The sequence below is a fragment of the Neophocaena asiaeorientalis genome, unplaced genomic scaffold (assembly GCF_003031525.2).
Source record: "Neophocaena asiaeorientalis asiaeorientalis breed wild unplaced genomic scaffold, Neophocaena_asiaeorientalis_V1.1 scaffold461, whole genome shotgun sequence".
NCBI classification, from domain to species: domain Eukaryota; kingdom Metazoa; phylum Chordata; class Mammalia; order Artiodactyla; family Phocoenidae; genus Neophocaena; species Neophocaena asiaeorientalis.
Window position 1 is genome coordinate 4,197,405 of NW_020173230.1, and position 8,787 is coordinate 4,206,191.

An 8,787-nucleotide genomic window follows, 5' to 3' on the forward strand; every position below is an offset into this window, starting at 1 on the left:
CAGTGTCCTCCTCCCTCTTGGTGCCCAGGATCTTCTAGTAGAGTTTACAAAGCTTTAGAGACACCCCTACCAAGAATGGCCGACCCTGAGCACTGACGTGGCGCGAGACACTGTTCTACGAGTTTACAGGAAAGCCGTCTCGCGTTACGGATGAGGAAACAGGTATACAGGTGATAACCTGCGAAGTCACTCAGTCCCTGCCCCTCCGGTCTGCCCAGCCGTGCTGTGAACCCGGCCACACTGTTTCTGCTTTAGGGACCAAGAAACCATGGCTGAGCTCAGTTAAGTGGATTCGTTCAGAGTCTACCAGAAAGAAAGTAAAGATACGGTTTCTCCTCACAAGCGTATTTAAGTTGATCAGTATCCTCATAAGCTTCATTTGCCCCACTGCTGTTTTCTGGGCATACAGAGAATTCCTTGCCCACAAAAAGTTCCGGGTCAAGTGGGACAGGTAGGTGTGTTGCAGGTTGTTAACCTTAGAGGAGTGTACAAACCCAGTGGGGGGGACCAGTGACCGCTTCCCTGGGAACAGTGGTCAGGGAACCAGCGGTGAAAAGAACAGTTAGCACAGGTGCTGAAGAACCTATCCGTAGGAGGGAGTGCATGGTGCCTGACTTACTCTTTCCTCCCTCCTTTCCACTTGTTTATTGAGCTACTAAGATGTGCCAGTCCAATCTTGGAGCTGGGTGTTTAACTGTGAACAAGATCCAGACATTTTCTGCCTTCCGGGAGCTCAGAGTCTAGTGGGGAGACAGGTAAACTGCAAGCAGCATGGTATGGCTAACACCAGGAGAATTACGAGGGGCTGTGGGAACACAAAGGAGGTCCATCTACCCCAGATTTGGGGTGGAGGTGGGGGCCACGTGAGAGAGGACTTTGGAGGATGAAACATCTAAGCTGAGATGTAAAGGAAGAGCAGGAGTTTCTCAGTGGGACCATTCACCTCCACAGGAGGGAGAGATCCTTGCCTGGGCTTTGGACCTCTCGAGGCGGGGGCACCAGGAGCTGGGCGTTTAACAATGGGAAGTGTCCAGATGGGAAAGAAAGGGAAAAGAGCCCAAAGAAAAACCTGGAGGAAGGGACAGTGAACAGATAATTTCGGTTGGAGAGGGGACATGAGGACAGTGTTCTTTATCTTATCACTGACTGTGTTCTCTCTAATTGTTTACCCCTCTATCTTACCACTAGAACTAAAAGCATCTTACAGTCAGGTTCTTTCATCTCTTTATTGTCCAGCATCTGACCAGGCTGAGAGTGGGTTTCTGAATTTTGGGAGAGTTGAGTGGTTTTAGATACAAGGCTGGAAAACCCAGACTGTGCAGGACTTAACCGAATGTTAGCTGAGGAGTTTGTATTTTATTCCTCGGGAAGCAGGTGTTTATCAAAGGCTTTTGTGATGCCACCAGAACTGTGTTTGAGGAAGATTAGACTGACTTTGGCGTGTTAAAAGTTCCAAGGGAAAAATGTGCAGGGCAGGGAGATTGTTCAGGAGGCTATCTAATGAGATGATAAATATCTGAGTTGCTGTGATGGTTTTAGAAATGGTGAAGTGGGGCCAAATGAGGGAGGGGGAAGAATTGATAAGCGTTTGTGCCCATCTGGGTTTAAGAAACAAATGGAAGTGATGTGGGAAACCAGCCTGAGAGAACGGTATATGTACAGAAATGGAATTCAGGGTGTGTGTGGAAGGAGAGCTGGCTGGAGAAAAAGTAAAGAGTTCTGTTTTAGATGGGCTACATTGGAAGTGATGGTGAGTTTTCCATATAGAAATATCAGTGGGCACTTGGGGAATTACTCCAAGGGGAAACATGGGATTGAAACCCCTGAGAGAGGCCAGGGCTGAAGTCATTCCTATAGAGGGGAGAGCTGAGGCCAGGGGAGAGAAACTAGAGTCACATTCTCATATGCTCGCTCCCACATCTGGGGCTGGAACTCCTCCCCACCCCCCTGGCAAGTCAGTCAGCCCCTGTCAGCATCTCCACGGCGGGGAGTCACTACCTCTACTCGGGCCATCCCAGCCACTTGACTGTTAGAAAAACGTCCTCACATTCAGCTCCTAGTTGCTTCCCTTTAAATCGCAAAATGGTTCATAACACTCTTAGCAGCTACCGTATCAAGCATTGACTTTGTACCAGGCACCATGCCCTGCTTTGCAAGTGTAACTGTTAACAGGGAACATGCACAGCCTCATTCAGGAAGCCTAGTGCAGTCAGAAAATGGCTGTATGTCTTCATCCCCATTCTTCCCCTAAATCTTTGCTTGCCCTTGGATTACATCAAGCCACCAGGACAGACTTGTTGCAGTAGCCTAAATGTCCTGTTCACGTTAATAGTCAAAACTCTGAACTTTAAGTCAGTGTTAAAGCTTCTCCCCTTCCCCTCTTGAGCTTGCTTCAGGCTCCCACCTTGGGAGTGGAGAGTGGTTGACTTCTCCATTTCTCCATCTTACTTCCTCACTACCCCTCATCCCTGAAGACTGAGGCTTCAGGCCCATCAGTGTTGGTGGAGGGGGTTGTGAGAATAAAGATAGGAAGGGTCCATTTGGCATGAGTAAGAATTCTCTCAGCTTGATGGGAGTTTGTGGCTGACACTTCCATGTGGTGCTTTTGTGGGTCTCTCTTACCTGCAGTTCCCTTGACCTGGGTGGTTACACCTCAGCCTTGCTGTTTCCAGTTGCTCCCTCAACCCCTGTTTTCTGGAATCCTCCAGTACCTGAGATTGGTCCATTGTCTGTCCAAGTGGCCCTCTTGGGCAAAGTCCCTTTAAGATTGCTTCTAGTTGGCCCTCTCTCCTGCCTGGCCCACATCTGGTCTACAAGAGACACATAGGTATCCTTCACCCCAACAAATTCTGGGGGTGTAGGCTGTTTCAAATGCAGCTGCTGCTCTTTGCTAACAGCTAACCAGCCTCCGATTTTTCCAGGCAGGGGCCCACCACCAGCCTCTATGCCTGCACAAGCTTCAGAGGGCACAGGCCAAGCTATTCTAGGGGTTTTCTTTCTGGTTTCGTGAACTGCTTCAAGAAAGCTGAGACTTGTGAATATTTGAAATCAGGGAGAAAGAGGCTATAATAGAGGTGAAGAGCTTTGAGATGCTAGAAGTCAAGAGAGAAAAGGATTAGGTGGGAAAAGATGAGGTCAGAGGACACTTATCCCTTTGATTTTGGGAAGAAACTTGAAGGGCACCTAGCGGGCAGTTGGTGAGGTAGGGCAGTTTGCATCCCGTGGCCTTAGCCTTCCCAGGCAAGACCTAGAAAATGAGAGAGGTTGCTGCATGGTGAGGAGGTTTGGTTAACAGTTGTAGCCATTGGGGAAATGCTGGGAAAATCAGGAACGGTGAGAAAGGATTCATTGGCAGCTCTGGGGGCCCAGCTGAAGGTCTGCAGTGTGTCCTTTCTGTGTGCCCAAGCTCATGTGGCTTCTCACAGCCCAGACCCCACACCAAGTTCACGGATGTCCGGGTGGGCCACACAGCCACACATTTGTATCCTTGAACACAAACACATGGTTCTATACGGGGGATTAAAAGCAATTATTGCCATATAGTTTACATACAGTACAGTATACAGATCTTCAGTGTGCAGTTGGATAGTTTTGACAGTTTGCAGTCTTCTAACCACCACCCAAAACAAGCTGTAGAAGCATTTTCATTATTCCAGAAAGTTCCCTTATGCCCCATTCCCCAGACAGCTACTTCCTGACTTCTATCACCATAGATTAATTTCACTAGTTCTTCATTGCATGTTTTTATACACAGTATAGAAATACATTGATGTGCTCCTTGCCACACCCCCACACAAGCCGCACACGTGCGCCTATACTGACCATTTTGTTCCTTACAATAGGCTGAGGCCACAGTCGAGCTGTCAGATTTTTGCTCTTAGGTGCACATATTCTATGCTAACTTACCTTCTCTTCAACCCTAAAATCGTACCTCAAAGTGCAGTGTTTCAAATCTTTCCTTTCAGATCCCTGGAGATAAAATGAAGAATTAGAAAGGTGGCAATCATCCCACCTGCATGAGAGTTTTCTTTATTTTCCTCTAGGGTCTCTAGAATATCGGCAAATGGGGACATAAAGTTTTAAAACAGAACTGTTTAGATATATAGCTTAACTTTCAGTTGTGGCCCAGCTGGAAGTCAAAGGGTGTGGCTTTCCAAGATACAGGCCAGCAGAGCAACTAGGAGACGGTGGACTGGTGACAGCAGAGGCAGCAAGAAGCTGCTGGCAAGGAGCTCCCAAGAGCTGAGAGTCGCTGATGGTGGCAGATCTGAGTCGGGAGCAAAGCCTGCAATCCTCCAGGCCAGCCAGAGGTCAGGGAAGTGAGAACAAAGCTGAATCCAGAGGTTGGTCATGTCCAAGAACCCGTGTCAGGTGCAGAAGGTGGGGCGCTAGCCCAGTTGAGCAGAGGAGAAACAAGTGCTGGAGACAGAGTTGGAGGAGGTGAGACCAGACCTGGTGGCCACACAGCCTTTGTGTAGCAGTTCGCCAGCCGCTACCTTTGACATGTGAATTGCTGCATGGGTAGGCCTGTCACCCTCCCAGGACCACTAGGGTACCTCTTGGGGGTGTAGTGGGCCTAGGTTTGGGGCGATGGGAATGAAGGTAAGATAGACAAGGGGCAGGGATGTGGTGGCTGAGTCTGGGCCTCTGGAGATACTGCTGCTCACTAGCCACAGGACCTGGAACTTCTCTGAGCTGAGAAATGGTTTCAGGACCACTTCTGCAGCCTCCACAGCTCTGGGGTGCTGCGGCCTGTGTCCTCTAGCTTTGTCAGGGTTCAGGCCACAAGGAAGGTGTCTGGTTGGGATTGAGGAAAGACTATACCAGATCCCTTAGGAGCCTGACCCTTAGGCAGCATCACTGGATCCCCCAGCTTACAAACTTGGCCAGCTCCTGCTCTGGTCTTTGGCCTGAGATTTCTCTGAATGGTGCTTTCTGTCTACTGGACATCCGGAGGCTCCTAGATGAAATTGAAAAGAGAGAGAAAGTAGGAGTAAAGCAATTTGTTTCCTAAGCTCCTGCTCTGTGCTGGGCCCAGTTCTGGGCAATTTATGTTTGTTATTTCAACATAACATTCCTACAGCCTTTCCAGTGTGTATTATTGCCTCAGTTTACAGGTGAGAGCATTGATGCCTGCCACTGTATTTAAGCCTGGGCCATCCTGGCACAGCCTCAGTTTCCCACACAGAACCAGGGCATAGTGGGGTTGGCTGTGGACCCTTATTCATATCTGTGCAGTCCTCTGGTCCCTGCTCAGCCTGAGCCAGGAACCCAGGGTAAAGCTTACGGTCTGACTTCTCCAGGAGTGTTGAGTGATGCCTCTTTTCCACTAGAAGCAAATGCCCATCAGTTGTGTCCACCTGGACTGTCTGGGCCTGAGCACTAGACCAAGCTCTCAGGACCCTGGAATGCCTGTGAGAAGGATGGGGTCAGGCCCAGCCTCTGACAGTGACGCCATCAGTCAGAATGGAATTGGTCAGGCATAAGGAGGCAAGAAGGCCTGGATCTGGCCAGTTTCCCCTTAGTCTCAGGCTATGATGACCCCTAATGAAACATCCCTTCTCAAAGATAGACACGGTCTTTTACTGGAGCTGAGCTCTCCAGCCCAGCTGTGTCTGGACCGGTGAGAGAGCCCCACACAAGCCCCCTAGGTTGAAGTTCAGGCCAGGTCATTACAGGGAGGGTGAAGAACCTTCCTGCTGGTGGGTGTCTGGTGTGCAGAGATGAGGCCTGTGCTGGCACCCTGCTCTCCTGACGGTAGGTGGCTCCTCGCCACCCAAAAATCTGTGTGGATTTTCCAGATGGGTCAGTTCATAGGAATATTGGTATCCTCTCACCCTATGAAGCCAGATCCCCAGGAGGTGCTCCCTTTGACCTCCCTTCCCACCTGCCTGCCCCATCACCCTTGTAAGAGCTATTGCGCTAAATGCCCTGAAAGTCTCTTAAGAGCTGTGCTGTGCTAAAAGAGCCCAAAGGGGGATGTCTTAAACTTGCCATCCTGGCTCCACTGTTTTGAATAGATCACCAGGAAATGAGACTTGGTAGAAATAATCATTACAAATGAAACTCACAGTGGCAGAAGCCATACTCAGTAAAATCCGATACAATAAGAATCTGATTAAAGAATCAGATATTTATTGTAAAATTCACAGGGAAATAAGACTGGATCTTGGGAGAAATAATTTTGGCTAAACAAAATTGGAAGTGAAAAAACTTGGAATTGGTTAACTGAAATATAGAAGATCAATTAAGGGATTAAATTGGCTTAGTGGAATTCATCTAAGAAAAATACTTTTTGCAAAACCTCATTGACATTTGTTTAATGGTTCTATATAAAAGCTCAACATCAGAATATTCTTAGGGCCCAAATGGTGGAGCCAAGAACATCTTCCACCTTTCAGAATTTGGAGTAGTGCTGAAAGGGCTGTTAGCTACGTCCAGTCCTCCACCCACCTGGGCTAGTGGCCCTCCTCATCACGGCTCACAGGGATGCGTCTTCTCTCAGAAGTGTGCCGTTAGGTTCAGGACTGTACTTACCCTCCTGAAGTTTACCAGCAGGTGAGGCAGCTCTTTTTTTTTTTTTTTTAAATAAATTTATTTATTTATTTTTGGCTGCGTTGGGTCTTCGTTGCTGCACGTGGGCTTTTCTCTAGCTGCGGCAAGTGGGGGCTGATCTTTGCTGCGGTGTGCGGGCTTCTCATTGCAGTGGCTTCGCTTGTTGCAGAGCACGAGCTCTAGGTGCGTGGGCTTCAGTAGTTGTGGCACCCGGGCTCAGTAGTTGTGGCGCGTGGGCTTAGTTGCTCCGTGGCATGTGGGATCTTCCTGCACCAGGGCTCAAACCTGTATCCCCTGCATTGGCAGGCGGATTCTTAACCACTGTGCCACCAGGGAAGTCCCAGTGAGGCAGCTCTTGCTTGACAAGGGAGAGTGCCCCCTTTGGGAAGGAGATGTCTGAAGGAGTTGATTGCTGGGGCTGGACTGGGTTTTTACCTGAACGCCCAGAGACAATCCCTTGGCTACTGAATAAAGAGATGGAGGTTGTAATGGGGAAAGCGGGTGGGAGTGTGAGGATGGGCTCTGAGCAATAGACCAGATAGGTTAGGAGCCAGCTTTTAGGTTGGCTTAGCAAAGTTGTGGGACTAGACACAAAACCCATCCTCTCTCCCCTATGCTCACCACCTCCAGAATGGCCTGAGATCAGGACTTTCAGAGGCAGAGGACCTGAGGGTATGAGTTGGGATGTCCTCAGGAAGGATCTTTATGTAGCATCTAGAAGTATGGCCTCAGGTCAGGATGGCCCCATTGGTGAAGGCAGGAATGGTGACTAGTAATAATGTAGTCATTCAACACGTGCTTACTGAGCACTAGTCTGCATGAAAAATCCTGGGCACTGGGTGAGGACACAGCAGTGAACAAGAAGGTCAAGGTCCGTACCGTCAGGAGCTGTATATTCCACTGTGGGGAGACTGATGATAAAACAAGCAAACAAATGAGTGCAATAATGCAGGAGAAGACAAACTCGTAGTTTGCAAAGATCACCCTGACTGCCATGGGAAGATCAGACCGTAGGGAGAAAGCAAGAAGCCCAGTTGGGAAGTATTGCATCCTCAGGAGAGAGATGCTAGTACCTTGGTCTAGGATGCTAGCCCTGGACTCAGGTTTGGAACATATTTAGGTAGTAGAGCTAATAGATTGGATGTGAGAGACTGAGGGAAAGAGAGATTAGGGATGTGACCTTGAGTAACTAGGTGGCTAAATGGTGCTGTTTATTGAGACAGGGAAGACTAAAAGACATATTGGAGGTACGGGCACGTGTAATTTAAACATTCTTTTTTGGCCATGTTTTATTTGAGATGTCCACCAGGTGTCCAAGTGGAGCCTGGAGCTCAATGGAGAGGTCAAGTAGGGGCCATAGTTCGGGAGTTGTTATTATACAGGGGGTATTCAAGGGACTAGCTGAATCACCTAGACTCTAGGTCTTAGATGCTTGTTCTCAACTGACAGTGACTTTGCCCCTCTTCCAGGGGACATTTGGTGAAGTCTGGAAACATTTTTGGTTGTTATAATTGGAGGGTGGGGTTGCTACTGGCATCCACCCGGTGGAGGCTAGGGATCCTGCTGAACATTCTACAACGCACGGGTCGGCCCCACGACGAAGAATTACCTGGCCCCAAATGTCAGTGGTGCTGAGGTTGAGAAGCTCTGTCCCAGGGTGAGAGTAGATAGAGAAGAAAAGAGATGATTGTACCCAAGGGCATTCTCATGGAGAGAGTTAGAGCAGGAACTGTCTGAGAGGTAGGAGGGAAGCCTGGAGAGTGGGGTGTCCTGGGAGTGGAGAGTGTTTGGGGAAGGAGGAGCGCTCAACTGGGTTACTGAGGCTCCATGTTTGAGCACAAAGAGAAATGACTAGTGGATTAGGCAAGAGGAGTATTTCTGATGACCTTGATAGGAGCAGTTTCTGTGGTTTGGGGTCAGAAGTTCCAGGGGAGAAGGTTGTACCAATAGCTAACAATTACTGAACACTTCCTCCCTGCTCAGAATGTCTTACATGTGTAATTTCATTATTCCACACACAACAAGTACTATTATCCTTGTTTTACCGAAATGGCAATACTATTTTTACCTCCATTTTACAGAGGTAGAAACTGAGGCACAGAGAGGCTAATTATTCCTCCAAGTCAGGCAGCCAGTAGTAGGTGGCACAGCAGGGGTTTGGACCTAGAGTTTGGAGGTGAGGAAATAGAGGCACTGTTAACACCACCTTTTTTTTTTTTTTTTTTTTTTGTC